A 22,876-nucleotide genomic window follows, 5' to 3' on the forward strand; every position below is an offset into this window, starting at 1 on the left:
CTGTAGCAGGTTAAACTCCTACATATCCAGAATCGACCCCGACATACCAAACACATGTCAAGCATGTGAAGGTACCCCGCAAGACACTAACCACCTCTTCACATGCCCCCTTAAACCGACTCATCTAACCCCCCTCTCCCTCTGGACCCAACCTGTCGGAACAGCATGTTTCCTGGGCCTACCCCTAGATAGCTAGACGAAGACGAACGATGATGTGCCTACACTGACAGGGCTACCTATGCTGTTAAAACAACAACAACAACAACACAACGAGCAGGATACCCACCGATGGATCCTTATAGGGGGGAACCCTTTAAGAGAGATTATCAACCATCATCTTCTAGGAACAATTTGGCACCTCAGAAAATACAAAGGATCAATCAAATAATTGATGCCGGTAGCGAAGATTCGACAAGGGTAAATATAGACCAAAAAGAATTTGAAACAAGAGCTATTATTTTAGGGGAATAAATAATCTGCCGTGTCTTCAATTTTTTTTGAATAATGATAAAAAGTTAAAAATTTTAATAGACAAAGGCTCAACGTTAAATTATATTAGAAAGTATATTAGTGAAGGAAAAATAATTCCAGTAAAAGAATTTGTTAGTAGAACTCTGAGTGGTTCAAATACAATAAATAGAAAGCAAAGAAATTATTTGTGTTAGGAAGAAAATTAATGTTCTATGAAATTGAAAAAATAAAAGAATTTTATATGACATTAAGGGAAGAATCCTTAAAAGAAATGAATGATAACATAGATTTGGCTAACTATAAATTAATATATACTAAAAAGAAAAGTAATGAGGATACATTCAAAGATCAGGTGAACTTTACAATTGATGATAACAAGTATAAAAAGGAAATAGAAGAACTAATGAACATTAATGAAGAATCAGACCCCACTCTACCATTTACCACTACAATAGAAGCCACGATTAGAACAAACACTGAAGAACCTATATGGGCAAAACAATACCCATATCCTTTCTCAGATAATATATATGTATATATATAACTAGTGGACCCTCTGCCTGCTTCGCTAGGCATATCAAAATTAGAAATGAATAATGAACAATCGATTTAAATTCACTCTATGAGTATTTATTCTTCTTTTACAATATAAAATTAATGTTAATTTTAAACTTAAACTAACGCAAAGTCTTTTCGTAAACTACATTTTTTGTTTTGCCCTGAGTTGTGGTATAAATAAACAGAACTGATGTCTTTCCTACACGTGAACATGATACATACTCGTATAATTGTCCGTGGGAGAAGCATGGATATTCTAAGTCAATTCCGCATAATTTCAGCGATTGTCCTTGTGTTTTGTTTATGTGTTTGTTTTAATCTATCTTGCTCATTACGTTGTATACGTTCTTCAGGTGAATGGCCTGAACGTGATCTGGCCATACGTTCCCTTTGATTTTGGTTTTGAATTTCTCGCTCTTCTTGTGATTGATTTTGCCTTCCATTTGATCTATTTCGCGTTCTACGCGACCGACGATCAATATCATTTCTTCGCGGGCGTGGCATTTCTAAAATAAAGCGATAAAAATATAAATATATTAATAAAATTTTCTTTTTTCCATTGTTGAAATTAAATTTCTAATTCTTTTGGCCGCATACGTTGATTTCAAATAAGTTAAGAGAAAATAATTGAAAAGTAATGAATTTAATCAAAAAAACATGAAAAACTCACAATGTGCATTAAAATTGCTAACAACAACAACGAAACCACCGTTTTTTTATTTTCACTGATTATTCAAATTTTACGCACAATATATTTTATTTTTATAAATTTTTTCCCAAAAAAAAAAATAACAATGAAAAACGCACTTTAAAATTGTTGACCACTCACCAAATGGTTTTGATACAGCTGATTATGTTGACCTCAGTATATCCAGTAAACAAACTGTAGTGAAAGTCCTTTATAAGGACCAAGTTTATAGTGGTGAAGTTTTAAGTACAACACAATTTTCTGTACGCACGGTTGCTCTTTGGCAAAAATAAAGTAATCTTTAGAAATCATAAAAAAAAGTTGCAAATTTTAGAGAAATTTCTTAAAGAAAAACTAATACATGCATTTACTTGAATAAGTAAACACCAAAAGTATACTAAAATGACTATTTAATGCGTTGTTTGATACAAATTTATACAATATTATTGCTCAAAACCCTCTGCGCGCTGTCGCTGTCTTTTTGTTTCTGTATCGCATCGCGGTGAATTCACGTTTTTCAGAAAGTTGGCAACAGAAGAAAATTGAAGAAAGTACATATTTTGCTCATATTTGCTATTTTAGTTGTTAAATGAAAATGTGTTTCAGGTATTTTTTAATCTTGCAACTATTCTTTGGCTTTGAAACTAATTATTACCTAATACAAACTTGTTCTCTTTTAACAATGATAATATTACTATGTGAAATCAAGTAAATATGCATTTTTGTATTATATCCTGAACATTTGTCTTCAGCGCTATACCAATGCTCGATCACTTGGAGCATGAAATTTACAGAAGTATTGTAACAGAAATCCCTGAGAGCGCTATTCTAGTTATACCTGCTTTTAGGCATTTATCTCGTAAACGTACGTATGCCCATATAAAATTGTCTACCTAAATGCATGAAAAAAGTGTTAGCATAACTTTTTCGAGTATATATATGGCTCACAGCTTATTTTATGCAGTGCATAGTCTCAAATCCCAAGCTTTATAACTACAAAACTAAGAAGAATTTGAAAAAGAAATTGGTACCATTAAAAAGATAAAAAACTCAAATTTAACAAAATAACTTCATTTATTGTGAAAATATATATTTAAACAACTTTAAACTACGAAAACCAAAAATACTGGTTAATTTCAGGTCACAGCTTATTTTATGCAGTTACTTATAATTATAAAAAACTTAATATTAATCATAATTTGAAGTATTTTTAATATTTGGTATGATAACCCTTGTTGTCTATAACAGATTTAAGGTGATTTTGCATTGATGTCACCAGTTTTTTTGTAATATCTGGCGAAATATTCGTCCACTCCGTTTTCAGCGCCTCCTTTAGGTCGTTTTTGTTAGAAATCTTATGTTTCCGGATATTAGTTTCTAGTATAGACCACAAGTTTTCAATGACATTCAAGTCTGGCGACTGTGGCGGCGGCGTCATCAAGTGAGGACAGTTATATATTAGCCAGCTTTGTACAATACCCGCTTTATGCTTTGGATCGTTATCCTGATAAAATCGAAAATCTGATTTTATACCCAGATCCTCGGCACTCTGCAACAAATTATCCTTCAGAATCTGTAGGTATTTAAATTTGTCCATTGTTGTCTCAATAAATGTCAACCTCCCAGTACCAGCAGCCGACATGCAGGCCCAAACCATGACGCTGCCACCGCCATGTTTCATTGTCGGTTTCAAATTTTCTTTATTGAGTTCCTTATTTGGTTTTCGCCAAACATAGGACATCCCATCCGAGCCGAAAATGTTGAATTTCGATTCATCTGCGAAAATAACAGAATTCCAGTACTCTGTCGTCTCTGAAACATGCTCATTGGCAAAGCTAAGTCGGCAAAGTCTATTTTTTGGGCTGATAAAAGGTCTTTTACGTGCTACTCGGCCATGAAAATCGTGTTTGCGCAGAATACGGCGAACAGTTTCCACACTACATTGTTTACCGAGGTCAGATTGAACTGCAGAGGTCAGTTTCGGAGCCGAGAGTCGTGGATTAGCTTTTATCCTTCTTACAATAGTTCGCTCATCAGTGTCACTGAAAATTTTGTTTGGTGGTTCCCTGCCCTTATTATGTACACGATTTTCATGGACGAAGCGCTCGATGATTTTTTGTAGGTACTGTAGGGGCGTTAATGTTAACTATTTCTGCTATTTTTCGCTGCGATTGGCCGAAAAATACAGGCTTATGGTTATTAATGGAATCAAATACATATAACGAATTTTTATTTTATCTAAATCATAAAACGTTCAAATGAAGCTCAAAATATTTTCCCAGTTTAAAAAAAAGCAATGTGCTTTGATGTCGTATCACGCATGCATAAAAAGGAAAGAAAAGAGATGACAACTATTGCGTTACGAATAATACAGTCGCATACGTCACTCGACATCAGAACAATATTCATATCTGTGTATATTCTATTCATTTGCGTGTATTCTCATTCCGTATACGTAATGTCCGTATAAGGGAAACACGCAAATATTGTATTTTTCACACTTAAACAACGCACGCATACTTTTACCGATTTCTTTAAAACTTCACATAAACCATCTATGGACCAATACCAATGATCTGTGAAAGTTTGATTGAAATCGGTGAATGCGTTTAGGCGTGAATCGGCGACTAACGAACACCAAAAAACGTCTCCATTTTTATATATAAGATTGGCGGGTACACTCTTTTTGGGTGTTTGGCCGAGCTCCTCCTCCTATTTGTGGGGCGCGTCTTTTTTTTTGGCAGAAATACACTCGGAGGTTTCCCATTGCCTGCCGAGGGGCGACCGCTATTAGAAAAATGATTTTCTTAATTTTGGTGCTTCACCGAGATTCGAACCTACGTTCTCTCTGTGAATTCCGAATGGTAGTCACGCACCAACCCATTCGGCTACGGCGGCCGTCTCAGATAATACCTTTATAAATAAAGAAATAAATAAAATGTTAGAGAACGGAATAATTAAACCTAGTAAAAGTCCTTATAACTCACATGGGAAGTACTCAAGAAAGGCACTGATAGTTAGGCAATCCAAAGAGAAGAATGGTCATAGATTTCCAGAAGCTAAATAATGAAACTATTACAGATAGATATGATGTTTTGATATATTCATCATCACACGATGAACATATACAACAAATAAGAATTGTTATAAATGCACTCAGGTCAGCAAACATGAAAATTTCATATGAGAAATCCCATTTCTTCAAGAGAGTACAGAATATCTAGGACACATAATTAAATACCACAGAATAACAGTAGATCCCCAGAAGGTGGAAACAATAAAGAACTATCCTATTCCAAAGAATTTGAAAGAATTAAGATCATTTTTAGGACTAGCAGGATACTACAGAAATTCAACAAAACCCTTAACGTTATTCTTAAAAGGAGATAAAGGAATGGTAAAAAAGAACTAAAGTGAGAAAATGACTATTAATTTAGATAAAGAAGTAATTGAAGCAAATTATAAAGAACGCACTACAAGAACAAGTAGAACATTTTCAGCCAGATTTCAATAAACCTTTTAACTTAACCACGAATGCAAGTAACTTTGCCATAGGAGCCGTATTATCACAAGGAAGAAATCCCATGTGCTTTATTTACAGAACTCTAAGTGAAACTGAACAAAAATATAGCACAAATGAAAAAGCAGCAATTGTGTGGGCACTACAAAAAATAAGAAACTATTTGTACGGAAAATCCGAGCTAACAATTTACACAGACCTCCAATCTTTAACGTACTCTATATCGGAGAAAAATCCTAATAATAAATTGAAAAGATGGAAAAACCAGATAGAAGAATATGGAGCTAAATCAATCTACAAACCAGGCACGCAAAATACCTAATGCATCTGCTACGGTAGACAACACATTAATCAATTAACAAGTTCGAATGATGAATCTGTACATGCACAATTAAGTTCACCATCAGAGACAATTCGAAGAGTAGATAGGAGTATTAATCACTTTAGAAACCAAATTATAATCCAAGCGAGTAACGGATTGGTTAGAATCGAAAGCCAAAATATATTTGGAAATTTTAGACAGACTATCTATTTCACGTCAGTTGAACAATTACTCACTAACATAAAAACGGTAATCAATCCCAATAGGATAAATGCATCAATTACAACCGAAGAAATACTTTACAGAATACAACCCGCACTAGTACAAACCTTTGATATTACTAAACTTATAATCGCTAACTCAGTAGTTAAAGACGTTACAGATGAAAATGAACAAAATCAATTACTCGAACAGACATATAGAAGAGCACACAGAAACTTTAGAAACAATACGAGGGGACTTTGAGAGAAATATTGGCCAAAAATGCAAGAAATATGAAATATGTAAAAATGTAAATATGATAGACGACCGAATAAACTATACTATGGAGAAACTCCAATATCAAGTAAAGTAGGTACACACTTACACATGGGCACACTATTCATGGATAGAAATATGTATATTACAACAGTAGACAAATACTCAAAATACTGCTATATACGAGAAATACCGGATAAGAGATCAGTATACATGTACATAAATGAAATACTTTCTTAAATATTTCCTCATGCCATCAATCTAATGACAGACAACGACCCAGCGTACGTTAGAGCAGAGGCAAAAGCAAAATAGGTTAGGTTAGGTTAGCCTGGTTGGCAATAAGCCACGCATAGACCTTTTGGTCCCTAGCGATACCAGATGGAGACCGACCTCGATGAATATCTAAAGTAGACATCATGTAGGATGTCAGCGCTTTTGGCGAATCTAAGTAGGGCTGGGAGCTCCGCTTTTGAGACGTCTTCCAGACCCTCAAACAGTGGGGCTCCCAGGCATCTTAGTCGCGTTTTTGATAATGCCGGACAAACGCACAGAAGGTGTTCTAAAGTCTCCTCAACATCCTCTCTGCATTTTCTGCATTTGTCCGTGTTAGCAATCCCTATCTTGTACGCATGTGCAGCCAATATTAGCATACCTATGATAGTTCTGCATTCCTTTCGCGAGAGCGTAAGTACGAATTGAGTAAGTTTTTTGTCGTTAGTTCTACACATGACTTTTGCTGTTTTGCATGTGGTCAGGTTAGTCCACCTAGCTTTCACTTGCCTTTTCATGTGGTCGTCCATTTCATTGTATATTGTGTTTAGCGGTCTCGGTATGTCGTTCTCTTGTTCAAATGGTAGTCTCACAGCACTTTTTGCTATCTCATCTACTATTTCGTTCCCTATAATGCCTTTGTGACCAGGTACCCAGTAGATATGCAGCCTACTGTTTCCGGCTAGCCTTTCTATGGCCTCCCTGCTCCGTCGAACATTTTTGGACTTAATACAATATGAGCTTATTGCTCTTATTGCTGCTTGACTATCCACGTATATATTAATTGTTGAGTTCTTTCTTGTTCTAGTGTAGGCTAGCTCCGCGGCCTTCCCCACAGCAAAAACTTCCGCTTGGAAAATACTGCTGTGGTCTGGCAGCTTGATAGACTGCCTTATTCCTAGTTTTGAGCAGTAAATACCCGCTCCCACTCCGTCTGGAGTTTTCGAGCCGTCTGTATAGATGTGAAAGGTTCTATGGCCAGGCTTCATGCCTTTGTGCCATCCCTCCTCTTCAATTGTAGTGCGGAACCTTCTCTTCCAATTAAAGTACGGAGTCATTTAGTCCGTGCCACCTGAGCTCCACTTTCCTATTGAGCTGTGACCGAAGGTTCTGCAGGTGAATACCCCCGCAGCCATTAGCCTCCTCGCAGATTTCGCTGCCAGGTTTTCTGCCATGAGGTCAATAGGTGGCATGCTGAGTATCATTTCCAGCGCCGCCGTTGGAGTGGTCTTCATCGCTCCTGTTATGCACAGAGCAGCGAGTCGTTGAATCCTTTCCAGCGGCATTAAGTATGTCAGTTTTTTTGTCGCAGTCCACCATACTAAGGTTCCGTACAGCAATATCGGTCTGACTACTGCTGTGTAGCACCAATGCATCAGGGAAGGTGATAGACCCCAAGTAACGCCCAGCATTCTTTTACATGCGTACAGCGCATTACTGGCCTTTTTCACCCTCTCCTCAACGTTGTGCTTCCACAGCAATTTGCTGTCCAATATTACTCCGAGGTACCTTGCATAATCTTTGAGAAGTAGTTCGTTGTTGCCTAGCTTCGGGAGGTTCCACGCCGGAACCTTGTACTTCCTGGTAAAAAGTACCATGTCCGTTTTTCCCGCGTTTATCCCTAGCCCTGCGCGAGATGCCCATTGGTGTATCGTTTTGAGAGTGCTGTTCATCACATTACTGATGGTGTACAGGTACTTTCCCGTAACTACTATAGCTATGTAATCGGCATATGCCACTAGTTTTGGTGCCCCTCTGTCAAGTTTCTTAAGAATTTCAGTTGCTACTAGTAACCATAATAGCGGCGATAGTACCCCACCTTGCGGAGTACCTCTGCATGCATATTTGGTGACGCTCGCATCGTTCCACTCCGCTCTTATCTTTCTGCTAGCTTATAGCTGCCTTATCCATAGATAAACCACGGGTTGCACATTAAGTGACTCTATGCTATTTAAAATAGCATCTTTTGTCACGTTGTTAAAGGCCCCTGATATATCTAGAAATACTCCTAGAGCATACTCCTTATATTCTAACGCCTTTTCTATGTTTAGTACAAGTGAGTGAAGTGCAGTTTCAGTGGATCTGCCTTTAGCGTAAGCATGCTGCGCCTTGGATAATTCGTCCGGCGCAATTGTGTCTCTAATGTATGTATCTAGAATCTTCTCTAACGTTTTCAGGAGAAATGATGTCAAACTAATGGGCCTGTATTCTTTTGAGTATAGATGGTTGCTTTTTCCCGCTTTTGGAATAAACACAACCCTCGCTTCTCTCCACAATACAGGAACGTAGCTGAACCTCAGGCATCCCCTGAAAATCGTTCTTAACCATGGTACCACAAGGTGGCTTACCTTTTGGAGCATGGCTGGGAAGATTCCATCCAGTCCTGGCGATTTATATGGGTCGAAACTTTGTATAGCCCATTCTATTTTGTTGGTTGTAATTACGTTCGTCGGGATTTCGTGCACAATATCTCCTCTAGGTTCGAGATCTGCAATGTCCGCACACCCTGGAAAATGTGTACTGACTAGGTCTTCTAGAGAGTCCTCACAGCTGTCAGCCCACTCCCCGTTAATTTTTCGTATTATTCTTGGCATAGACGGATTCTTGGATAGCAGTTTCCTGAGTCTAGCCACATCGTTAGTGTCTTCCATACTGCTACAGAAGTCTTTCCAAGATTCTCTCTTGGCTTTACGTATCTCTTTCTTGTATACTTTTAGTAGATCCTTATACTCTTTCCAACAGAACTCATTGTCAGCAACTTTGGCTAACCTATAGAATTCATGTACTCTACGTCTTTGTGCTCCTAATTCCCTGTTCCACCAGGGAGGCTTCACCTTGCGTCTATTACGTGTGGGAGGGCAGGATCTTTTAAAGGCTTTGACAAGAGTAGTTGCAAACAATTCAACCCCTTTCTCAAGTGCGACGTGTGACTTGTATTTCCTGGGTATCATTGGTGTTTTTGATAGTATATCCCTATACAGGTCCCAGTTCGTATTCTTAGGATTTCTAAAGGATGTAAGCTTGTTTTTTGAGCGGAATATAACCTGAAAGCTTATGTATCTGTGATCAGAGAATGAGGGCCTACTCAACACTTCCCATTCCTGAACCATAACATGCTTGCTTGTGTAGAGTGTTACATCGAGTACATTCTTCGAGGTTGGTCCCACATATGTTGGTTCTTCACCTCTATTAGCTATTTCTAGGCTACTCTGAAGAATATAGGTAAATAGTGGCTCACCTCGGTCGTTTATATCTGCACTTCCTCAGACCGTGTGATGTGCGTTTGCGTCCGTTCCTACCACCAGAGCATGCTTCTTTCTGGCAGATGTTTCTACCAGCTTCCGAAGTTCCGTCTGTGGTGCTTCTTCATCATGTGGCATATAGCAGGACCCAAAGAGTAGCGTCTCATCCTTGCAGCCCTCCAGCGCCACCACGGTCAGATCGTCTGAAGAGAGATTATTATCAATATAAGAACATATACTTTTTTTGACCATTATCACTGTTCTTACCTTATTTTTTACAATCGGGATGTATGTGTTGTAGTTGTGTGACTTTAGACCGGAGACTATGTTGCCCGATGCTATCCATGGTTCCTGGACTAGAGCCACATCGTAGCCGACTCGCTCTATGTTGAGCAGGAGCTCGGCTGAGGCGTTCTTACTTTTGTGGAGGTTTATCTGAAGGACTTCCAGCATCTGGCCTCAGTACCTTCTCGGGGTTGGATACTACCTCCAAGTCACCCTTCTCCACTTCCTGTATATTGAGGGAGGCTTCCAGGATCTCTTCTATACCGAGATCCTTTTCCACCTCCCCCGCAGCGAGCGTGTTGTGGTTGTCATCTGTCGGGTTGCGCTTTTTGAGGCGAAGGTGCACGCTACCAACTCCCCAAGCCATCCTCCCGAATCGCGCGTAAAGCAGGTCCTCTGCCGGCTTTTTGATTTGGATGATGTAGTCCTGGCCACCATCATCAGTTGCTGGTTTTGCCACACTCAACACTTTCCAATCGTCTGTCGGCACGTCCGTGTTTTGTCGTTGTAGTAGTCGCAGCGCATATTCCGGTTTTACCACTCGCGGAATGAAAACCTTTGCCTTCGGTATTGAGGGAATGCAGCTGCGATCAACAATTTCCAGTGATGCCCCCTCCCACAGGCCGTGAAGCGTATTTACCGCTTCCTTTAGCCATGTGAGCGTGGGGTCATCCTTGCATTTTATGATTTTGACGCCGCTGAACCACCCTGCTCCGTCGAATGCTGGCATGGGTGCTTCCGGCTCTGCGTCCATTTTTGTAAACAAGGTTTCCAGTAGCTTCATTTCCACTACCTTCCACCGTTCCTGCGACATTCGCCCCAGCTGGTCGCTACGGTCAGTGAGTGCCACTATGAGGTGTCTCTTGGCAATTTCACTGGCCGCTGCCGCTGCTTTCGACGTCGTAGGTCTTTCGTCACCGTTTTTCGGTTTAGCCGTCTCGTGCTTGTGCTTCTGCTTTTTTGATGGCCCTGAGGCCTCACTATCCGCAGAACGCTGCCTCTTGGATTTTGTTCGCATATTTCGGATTGGAACCCGCGAACATTGGCTTTGTTGCGTAGAAGGCCCGGCCATTTTTGATCTCCTCTCTGGCCCAAGCCAACCGTTCCTCCTCTTGCTTCGTCAGGTTGGACTTGCTGCCAAATCGGTCACAAACTTTGACCGCGGCCTTCTATCGGGCTTTGGCCTTCAGCTTCTCTTTATCAGGCTTGATCCTTGGTCTGATCTTGCTATCCGAAGCAGCACCATTGGGCCCAGCCGGAGAACGCAGAAGAGCCTCTTCCTCAGCTGTGTTAGTGCTCCCGACGCTTTCGCGGTCCGAGTCTTCGTCGACAACGGCACCTCCGCGCTGAAGAGCGTTATTCGTGTGTTTGGCAGTAGAATTACGACCACTGTAGCCTGCTCCCGCTGCAGTGGAAGTTTTGTTACTTAAATTTTTGTTGGTATTCATCTTTTTCTTACGACCACCTGCTCGACGAGGCGAGCGCAGTGGTCTATTTTTATAATGGGGAATTCAACACGGTCCACCACGGCAGCGCCCTATGCCGCGGCAAGGCCACAGTTACTTCCTAAGGTGGCCCGGTGTTAGGAAGGCGCCGTTTAAATACAGCCGGTCTGGTGAACCCCCTGGCTGCAAACCATCCAATGGGCACGGTGTCGCATAACACCCTGGATTAGGGGGTGGGCTAGGAGAGGAAATAACGGGATGTAGGGGGTTTGGGGATGACAAAGGGATCTTCGTCGGTACGGTGATCTTCGCATGGTGATTGGGTGGCCACCAAGTACGCCGTAAAGCGAGTGGATAGCTAGCCAATCCCCATGTGGAGCTTCCATCTTAGTTCGTGTTGGGTTGGCCCCCATGCTATGGGGGTCAGACCACCACTTAAGCCTCATCCCCGCGTCAAGGAGACCAACATGATGAGGGAAAAGCAATATATCAACGACTACAAATAGAACATGTAGCTACACCATCGTACCATTCGACTTCGAACGGTCAAGTTGAACGCACGGACAGTAAAGTTATAGAAATGACAAATTTATTAGCAAAGGAGCAAAAAACGACACATAGTGAAACTATTTTTGAAGCAGTAAGACAGTATAACAAAACCATACACTCGGTCACAGGACATAAACCCGAGGACGTGTTTTTCAACAGAGAGGAGGAAAGATACAAGGACATTGAGGATAAGATTTTGTGCTACACAACAAAGGAATATATACCAACAGAAAGCCCTAAATAAAGAAATAACCTATCAACCAGGAGAAAAAATGTATATTAAAACGAAACGAAGAAATAAAAACGTGGATAAATTTGTACAAAAAATAATTAAAATTGATAACGGTAGAACAGTAACTTCTACTTAAAACAGAATTGGATAATATTCCAACAAATGAAAATGATACAATTAATAATCTCTCTATTAATAGGAATTATAGCCAACGCAGAAGTAAATATCACTAATCTAAAGGACAAAGATTTCACTTTTTCATAAAAACAAAACAACCCAGTATATATATTCAGAGAATATGACTATATACATATATTACATTACAAATTTGACTAAAATATTAACACCCTATGAAAAATATTACGATCTAAATATAACTTAAATTCAGAACCTGAAGTTAGGATAGGACATGAGAAAACTGAGGTACTAAAAAGACAAATAAATCCAAGAAATTGGAATAAAAGAGGAATAAACTTGCGTTTAAATGGATAACAAGAACACCCGATCATGATGATGAAATCGAACTACAGGCAAAAATTAATCAATTAATAGAAAATACCAATAAACAGAAAATAATAAACACCCAATTTGAAAAAATACTAGAAAAAATTAACCCTAAAGCTTTTATATAAAAAAAATTTTAACCGAAGTACTTTATGAACTTAATAACCTCATGACAACTATTAACTTAGCAAAAAATAACAATTCCTTATCGACTTCAGTAGACTTAAAGGAAATTACGAGAATTATATCGCATGAACAAACAGATATTTTAATAAAAAGTATTTTAGAATACTCAGAAATAAAAATAGCTAATACGAACAAAGTTTTATTATTATGTATAAATATCCGTCCTAGGATAGAAAGGAAATTCGAACAATTACATATTCACTCAATATCTTCAAAAAGAGGTAAAATCATAATCGACAAAAACATAGCTTTATGTAACAATAAAGAATACGTAAGGATCTCTAATTGTAAAGATTCTATTGAACAAACTATATGTAAACAAAATATTAAGGATAATTTTACAATAGAAATTTTAAAAAGAAATGACGCACAATGTAATATATTAAAAGAAAGAAATCAGCCCATTGTCAATTATGGAAATGGAAATATTGTAATTGATGGTCTAAATGTACTGAACAACGAGACTCTAGCAGGAAATTATTTGATACAGTTCAAAAATAGTATAACACTAAACAACGAAAAATATTTAAATATGAAGGAACAAATGTCTTTAGCATTACATCAAAAACATAGAGAAAAACTCGATATCCCTGAATACTTAGAATCACAAACTGAGTATAAATTTAATAATATTGAAGAAATATTATAAATTAATAATATATTAGAAATACCTATAGAACAAAATTCTCTTAAAATAACATTTATTACAATATTGATGTCCATAATAATCACAATCGTTGTAAGATTTTATCTACATATATACAGTTCAGGCAAAAAAGAAGGAAAATTATATATGAAAGAGCAGGATACAATGTCAAAAAGAATATAATGAAACAAGACAAAGAATGATAGACTCAGGAGTATAAGTGAGGGCATTTATTTTTTAACAGAGAGGAGAGTTAGTACATTATCCAAGCACCCTACTGTACTTATGACTCATCAAAAAACCTAGTTTTAGAAATACATACTGTAAGAAATACATACTGTACACAAATGTGGTGCCGTGTGCAAAATAATGGTATCGATAAGAAATACATACATGCCGCATACATAACAATGGTATCGTGTGCAACATTCCAAATAAACTCTATCAGCACTATTTGTATATACAAAGGAAAAGTTATAAATACAGTGAAATTCCTTATAACCGGACACTCACCGTCGCAGTGTTTTTGTCCGGCTATGGGAGATGTCCGCTTATAAGGGATGAAGTCACAAAATATATACCACACATATAAATTGTATTGTACATAGTTTATTTAAGAAATTTTTGGAAGTAAAGAATATTTGCATACTTTAGTATTACATGTAAATACATATATGTACATATAGCGATTAAGTACATTGTACAAGTCTTTACATTTCAATACTAGCTTGATTGAAAAAATTAGGTAATGCTTGATTGCTTTAATTTAAAATGTTCATTTTCAAAGAGACTCTCGATATTATTAATGTGCTGAAAAGCTACATAGTAATTTTTTGCATATTGTTTCAAGCCCGCAACAAGTTTCAAAGCCTCATCATATGATGTTATAGGCTCACTTATTTCTTCTGAAAATCCATTTTCTGAATCACTTACACATGGCAGAAAAAGTCTGCGTTCACCCACTGTTATAAAGTATTAAAATAATTTAACGTGTTTATCTTATAACTCTCAGTTATTTCTTTTCACTTATTTCAAAGAAAATTATTCATAGAGGTTATGAACAAAATTTTTTGGAGTTTGAGCTGCGTCGTGTTCAGATAACGGGATTGTAGTACAGTTACTTAAATAGGCTAAGCAGAAAAAGTGTGCGTTCATTTCGAATAGTGACGATTATTTGCATGGCAATTACGTTAAATTAAATTTTAAATCATTCATGTAGTTGACGCGGTTAAGAACAAATCTAAAGAGGGAAAAATTGGTATTAGAAATACATTTTTTGCTACTGTGGACCAAAGGCGAAAAGAAATAGATATTGGTGAAAGGAAAATCATTGTAAGTTTGTGGCAAAATAGTAAGAGCTATCGGGAAATCGCGAAAATTGTTGGGAGGTAATACTCCTCAGTCCAAAGAGTGATAAACAACTTCAAGCAAACGAATTGTTTGGAGTCTAAGCCTCGTTCTGGGCGTCCAAAAAAACTGACGGAAAGAGAAGAACGCAACATAACTATTCTTGTGAATTCTAATCCACGACTAACAGCAAGCCGAATTTCAAAAGACATAGAAGTAAAATACCAAAAGATAGTACATCCAGATACAGTAAGAAAAATTCGAAAAAGAATCGGATTTCACGGCAGAGTGGCCCGAAAAAAACCCTTCATATCGCGAGTAAATCGACTTAAGCGGATGGCTTTCGCCAAGGAATACGTAAACAAGCCACCTGAGTTTTGTAATAGTGTGATTTTTTCAGATGAGGGCAAGTTTTGCATTTTCGGGATAAAAAGTCGTAAAATTATTTGGAGGAAAAACGGAACGGCACCTGGAAAGCAAAATCTGGTACCCACGGTAAAGCATGGGGGAGGAGGTGCCATGATATGGGGGTGTATGGCTAGTTCGGGCGTTGGAAATATGCAGTTTTTTGAGTCGATAATGAACAGACATGATTATCTCGATATTTTAAAAACGAATTTGAGAGAAAGTGCAATCAAACTGGGACTCGGTGAAAGATTTGTTTTCCAACAGGACAACGACCCGAAACACACAGCAGAGATTGTTGGGTTGTGGTTGTTGTATAATGTTCCAAAACAACTTCGCACACCCCCACAATCACCTGACCTTAACCCCTTTGAGCACTTATGGGACGTTCTAGAAAAAAAAAATACGAGAGCGTACAATAACTAGCAAGGAAATGCTTAAGAACGCGCTAAACGAGGAATGGGAACCCATAAGTCCAGAAATAACAGCCAACCTAGTTGGATCAATGAAAAGACGCCTCCTAGAAGTCATAAAAAGCCGGGGATATCCAACTAGCTATTAATTTTAAAACATTTCTATGATCTTAAGCCTTTTATTTTATTATTATTGAAGTGAACGCAAACTTTTTCCGTTTAGTTTAAATGGACTTTTTAATTTTATGTGATCTCATTTTAAATTTGATTTTGTTATTGGTAGCGAAATATGTGTGATAGTTACGTTTAAGTGAACTTAATAAAACTCATTAAAAAAAAATTCTGAAATATTTATTGTTTTGAACTTTTTCTAATGCAAAGAATATTTGCATAGGTGAACGCAGACTTTTTCTACTATGTGTATGTCCATAGTATCATCTTGTTGGTCAAATTGAACTTCTATATTGTTGTCCTCAGTGAAAACATTTTGATCCATTTAGAGAAAATCTTTGAACGCAACCATTCGCATGCAACTGACTTAACAAACTGAATGGAAAACTACTCTTAATTTAAAACACAGGACTTGAATGAGTGCATACATGTTAAAAGGGGAATCACCTATTTCATTTTTATAATGAACAACAAAGCTTGCTTGTGATATTTTTGAATTTTGTCCGTTTATGAGAAATTTTTTTATGAAAATGGTTTGAAATACTTTGTCCGCGTCCGGTTATTAGAGTGTCCGTTTATTAGGATGATATTTGTATGAAAAAATGAATGAAAAACCTGTGTGCCCAAAATTTGTCCGGTTATTGGAGCTGTCCGGTTATAAGGACTGTCCGTAATGGGGAATTTCACTGTAGATGAATATTAATATTTGTAAGTCAATCTTAATATTACACTTAAGCTCACTTGTACAAATACCGATTTGATACGACTTAAATATATTTTTTTATTATGTATCAAAGTGTATTGTTTTAACTCGCGCACTTAACGCACAGCAGCTGCGGTTGTCGAGCATTTGGAAGACATATTTACATCCATATGTTGATGCATACCTGCATATGTATGGAGCCGCGACCAAATATTGGCAAATAATTGGACGCGAAATATTCCAATATTGACTATTTTCGAATGGTCGAGAAAATTGGCATATGGCCGGCTCGTTTTATGAATGGAAGTACTTTGCTCGTAGAAATATGAGATTGAACTTATCAATGGATTTGTTTTTGTTGTGCTTTTTAATATTTTAAACTGTTCAGCGCCGTCGCGGGTAAATAATCATGTTCGCTACAGCTGCGCCTATGAGTGCATTTTGTTCTTGTAGTCGCTAGGCTTAGAATTTTAGTTTTGTAAACATACGCATGTAGAGGCATAAGTATATACCTACACATGTATATACGAATATGTATTGTTTTGCTCAGAATAGAAACGTCTACGTACATACAATGTTCCAACATATGTATTCATGTATGCACGCATCCGGTTTAGATCCGTTTTTTTTGCATATGATAGGAATTTGTTTGCATATGTTTCTCTATTTGCTCTTGAATTTTTTATATGTAGATATGCATATGAGCTGTGTTATGAGGCAGACAAAGATTTTCTTCTGCCTACATAATAATATGAATGGTAGATATTATATGTATTCAACAATTTGTTCCATAGTATATGAATATACTTACATAATAAGTTAAATAGTACGGCATATTGCTAAATACTGACCCTGATCTAAATGAATGGCTTACAAAGACAATTTTTTATGTGGATATTGTGAAATAATTTTGATAACACACTTAATATCAATACAATTTAGCTAATTAGATATTTAAAATTTCACATTCATGCATGTACATATATATCAGGTCAGTCCATAAGTTCGTGCATATTTTACCCATAATTTCACTTTTGCACGATTTTTGCATGCAAAAAATTATTCGCGGAATGTAACGGTACTATTTCTATTTTTTTTCTTTGAAATATTGTGCTGACTTGAATCGCGGATAGAAGAACGTGTTGTTAAAAAATAAAATGGAATCTTCGAATGCATATAAGAGGCATATTTTGTATTTTGTTTATAAAAGTGGTAAAAATGCAACAACTGCTGCTGCAGAAATAAACACTGTTCACGGAGAGGACACCGTGATTGTAAGGACTGCGCAAAAGTGGTTTTCAAAATTCCGAAATGGTGACTGCGACGTGGATGATACCCCGCGCGCTGGTCGTCCTGAAGTCTTTAACTCCGACGCCTTGCTCGAACTCGTGGAAGCTGAGCCAAATTTGACAGTCGATATGATAGCTCAGAGGTTAAATTCATCGCATGGAACTGTAGGAACCTGGTTCAGTTGGGAAAGGTTTCAAAGCTGGGAAAATAGGTTCCGCATAGACTTTCCGTCGCCAACTTTCAGCAGGGAGTGAATGTGTGTTCACAGCTGCTACAAAGGCTTGAAAATGAAAGTTTTTTGAACCGTATCGTTACTGGTGATGAAAAATGTGTCCTTTACAATAATCCTGTTCGACCGTCTTAAGTGAATAGACGCAAAGTTTTGTTTCACCACGACCATGCGAGACCTCATACCGCAAGGCAAAAATTAGGCAAGCTGAACGAGCTCGGAACTAATACCGCATCCACCATACTCTCCGGATATTGCACCTTGTGATTATCACCTTTTCCGTGGACTTACATCCAATATTAGTAACAAGAACTATTCCTCAAAAGAAGCTATAAAAGGAATATCGAAGCGTATTTGGGCCCCAAGGACAAACAATTTTTTGAGCAGGGAAATAAAAATTTGCTTAAACGTTGGGAAGACATTGTAAATAATGAAGGAAAATATATTATTGATTAATAAATAGTTTACACATCTTTTTTATTAATTTTAAAACCACCTTTAAAAAACGCATGAACTTATGGACTGACCTGATACTTAGAATTAATTTATTCATCTCACTAGAAATAATCCATTCGCGCATGTAAAATGCCGACGGCAAATAAGCATGAAAGAAAAATGTACAAGTCTGCTGTGATTGCCTAACACCAAATCTTGGCATTTTACATTTCAATGCAAACGCTATATTTAATTCTGTTGACTACGCTCCGCTATGTTAACTCTCTTATGTTAACTTTTCCAAGGCCGTGGTAAAATACATAACAAAAATTTCTTAGCCGCATTTTTTTTAGCATTTGACATTTAACCTGCTCATTCGTTCCTGAGCCTTCTCTGTGAATTTACGTTCTCTGATGACGGACTCAGTCCAAGGTATCATTTAAATGAAATGTCAAATCACTAAGAGATCTAAAATCAACATGAAAATCGTCTGATTATGAGATATTTACGTTTAAAAAAGTCAGGAATTAAAAACAAGGAAACAAACAGTCACTAAGTATCGCTTCGAAAAAGAAAAATCTCCTCGTCGGCTCCGTCTAAATTTCTCAGCATTTGCATGAATGGCACACAAACAGGTGCATCGCTAAGAGAGCGCTTTATAAAAATTTGTCCGTACCAGGTCAAGGCTGAAGATATTTTCTTGCACTTCTTCAATCACAATGCAGTTTTTAGCAACGCGGGTCTTGCTTTGGTCGAGCACTCGTTGGCATAAATTTGCATGCTGGCAGTTTATTCTTGTTGTAGAGCAAATTAAGCGCAGTTACCATTGTTGTAGAGCAAATCGTCCTGAGAAATACTTAATTTTCCTTAGGAGAGGTAAACTTGACAATAATAGGAACATTGTTAGTTTTCCGCATTCGAAAAATGATCTAGATTGTAAGAACCGTTCTATTTTTAAGATGCAGAAATTGCTCAGTAGGCATATTAAAACCTCTCCTCTTTGTGTTGGTGCCGAGCTCTCACCTTTACTCAAACTGTGACTGTTGGACTCACACCCAAAGAAGTGGTTATGAAGTGATTTGATTTGGTATGAGTAGTCATTATCTGCTCTTAACACAAAAAGACGAAACCGTTCAGTTTTTGAATAACTTGATATTGTAAAATTCTCTCTAAAGTATTGCCCGGATTTGTATAGCACAATAGAACACTAGTATACGGCAATAATTTCATTGAGGCATCCCACTGCTTTTGTACTACTTGTCAATTGAACGCGTTGTCGCAACATAATCAACAAACGGAGAGGCTATTTAGTATACTTGCTATCTAATGATTTGTATAAAAATTTTTGATGTGACATAAATTTACCCGAAAATTGAATTTTGTGTTCCGAAAGAAAAAAAAATTGTTGGATTTTTCACGCCTGAACTAAAAATTAGAGCCTCAGATTCAAACATGAATGCTGTCAGAAATAAATTTTTAGATCACTATCTAGATTTCTGTCATTGAGACATTTTTTTGTTTTTGCACCGTGCAAAAACGACTGCAGAAATATTGAAGACTTATAGGTCCGCAAAACGAAAGGTTTGCAGCTCAAATTTAAAGATTAAAATAATAAAAATGTGATCAGAATATTAGTTTTCTCCTTTGGGGGTTTAGATGGGAAAGTGATGCGAACAATATAGCTTCTCCTCTCCAAATGGCAACTTTAAACCACTGTCCAAAAGACTTGATGTCCTGGTACTCCGTTTTTTCGCTAACAAGAGTCTGTCGACCGATGACAAGGCGGTATAACCTTGTCAGCACTTTAAGCTAAGGTGTCGAGGTACCCGTGCCAAGACCTGCATGGATGGTAGTGCCTAAATAAGCAGTCTTTAACCAGAAAGTAAGTGAATTTTAATACAAAGAAAGAAAAAGAAGGAGTAAAAGATTAAACTGAGCGGGTGCTGGGCCAAGTATGACGAGCGGTGCACGATACAGCACCCCGCTTCTCAGGTCAGGCCGACTTCAGTCAGCCCCCAAGACGGCCTCTGGAAATGTTTCCATGGGGGCCTCTGGTTATGCTGCCAAGGCGACTCCTGGCAATGATGTCCCGTAGTCCACTGCGAAGCACACGAGCAGTACATCGAGGATCGTGCTAAGTGCGAGAGTATGAGGCCGCGCCGTAGCTAAACTTAACCAGTCACAACAATACCCACACCAACAGCTTAAATCGGCACGGAGATCAGCTAAGCGTATTAGCAACGAGTCCCCGAAAGCACTCGGAAAACAGCAGTTTAAACTTCGCTTTGGCCTCGGGGTGGCCAAAGTGAAGGTCTTCCCCGCCTCTGGTGCCCTGGATGACGACTTGGAGAAATTAGGGGGTGACACAATGAAACTGCTCCACGATCTGCGGTTGTCTGAGATGGAAGCAGATTCTGAACAAAGGGAGTAGTTGTAAAAATAAGCAACACTTTTGATCAGTTTGTTAAAAGTAGATTAAATTAACCCTCGTCCCTCTAAGCTAGCCACCGAGAACCTATGAGTCCCCCTACGTGAGGAGGACATCGATGTCTGCTTGATACAAGAACCTTTGGATCTGGCAGCAAAAAATCATTGAACTGAGGGATAGATCCTATGACATTTTTTATGTCCAAACTGATAGTAAGCCTAGGGCCTATATCCTAGTTAGGAACACAATCTTCTTCTATAGTATTATTTTAAAACATGGCGCTTATTCTGACTAAACTACAATATGTACAGATATGAAATATATATCAAAAGAAAGGTTTTGATGAGCATATTTCCGGAAAATTATAAAAATTAAAATTGGTTAATTTGTTCATGAAATATTTGCGTATAAAGTTATCAAAATTTTCATATTGATAACAGCGATGTCTATGCAAAGCGAGATGACACACAAATATACGCATATATATGAGTACGTTTGCTTTGTTTAGCTCTCTTTCTAATGTCTATGCAAAGCGGGATGACACACAAATATACGCATATATATGAGTACGTTTGCTTTGTTTAGCTCTCTTTCTAATGAGCACAGCATTGTATGGGCAAAGAACTCTTTAATTTGTTTTTGGCCAAAACATGCACTTTGCTCCATTATCTTCTTCTATCTATAGTATTATTTTAAAACATGGCACTTATTCTGACTAAACTACAATATGTACAGATATGAAATATATATTGTATTAAAAGAAAAGATTTGACGAGTGTGTTTGAAAAAAATCATAAAAATTAAATTGGTTCATTTTTTAATGAGATATTGCAATTTTTGTTGCCAGGCGGGCGAACTGCTCACATTTCCCATACCATTATAAATTTCCCATACCGTTGACTGAATCGTAAGTTTCTTTGGTAAAACCAAACACTAAAGCTGGTCAGGCATTAAAGGTAGCAAAAGCTATTATTTGGGATGAAGCTAGCATGGTACCTGTCAGAGCTTTGTTGTGTTTAGATCGCCTTTTGCGCGATACTCACCATTTTGGTGGGAAAATTATTATTCTGGGTGGAGACTTTAGGCAAGTTTTGCCTGTGATAGCGAGAAGTACGCGAACTGGCATAGTTGGTAATTGTTTAAAGCGTTGCTCTTTGTAGAAATTTTTTAAATCATTTAAGTTCACAATCAATATGCGTAGTCAAGAACCCGACTATTGTAATTTTCTTTTGCGCATAGGACACGGCGAAGGGCAAAATGAAGTAATTAAAAAAAAAATGACTGATTTAACTGAAAAAAATTTTTAAAATGTTATATGCAAAAGGTCTTACATATTACATATGAATAAAAATATACACTTTTCTAATCATCATAACATTTAGTATATAAAAGTGTCACATATGCTGTTTGCTTTCTGTGGCAAAAAAGCCCACCCGATTTTCGGGGGTTACATACTAGTTAATGCACTATTGCTATCAAATTTCAGTTCAGCGGATGTGACGGTGGTCAGGGTGGAACCATCTAGCGGTAGTTGCTTCTGCTTGGTGTCTGCCTACATGTCCTGTGACAGATCTCTTGCAGGACGTTTGCTCCAAAAACTTCTCTTCAGGGCTGGCGTTGAACCCAACCCTGGACCAGAGGTATTTTACTGCTGCATCTGCTACAAACGGCTCCACCTTGGTTAGGTGCAGTAAGTTCAACGGGTGGTGCCATCTTAAGACCTGTTCAGTCCTTAAGACACACAGGGAGTGGTCCACAAGTGGTCCAGGGCCTACCGTTAGATGAGCTAGACGAAGACGACCGCTGATTAGACTACCCTGACAGGGCGAAGTTACTGCTACAACAACAACAAGGGGAGTCTCTTTTTGATTTGATATTTAGCCGTAATTTATTCATCTGAATCAAGAGCAACACCCAACTTTTGTTTTCCCGGCATCGGAAACATCAAGAGGTTGGGAGGAAGTTCTTGACATTTCTCTTTCGAGAAACTCTTCTGCTGTTAAGGTTGAAAATAGGACGTTTTAACGGAAGAACTCTTTTTCGGACCACAGGCTAAT

At 37.8% G+C, this 22,876-nt stretch overlaps 1 pseudogene; it reads right to left on the reverse strand.

The window, feature by feature from the left end:
- Positions 1 to 1,127: 1,127 nt before the first annotated feature.
- On the reverse strand, positions 1,128 to 11,757 carry LOC128869441 (uncharacterized; annotated as a pseudogene).
- Positions 11,758 to 22,876: the final 11,119 nt, after the last annotated feature.

Source organism: Anastrepha ludens, chromosome X (genome assembly GCF_028408465.1).
Source record: "Anastrepha ludens isolate Willacy chromosome X, idAnaLude1.1, whole genome shotgun sequence".
NCBI lineage: Eukaryota > Metazoa > Arthropoda > Insecta > Diptera > Tephritidae > Anastrepha > Anastrepha ludens.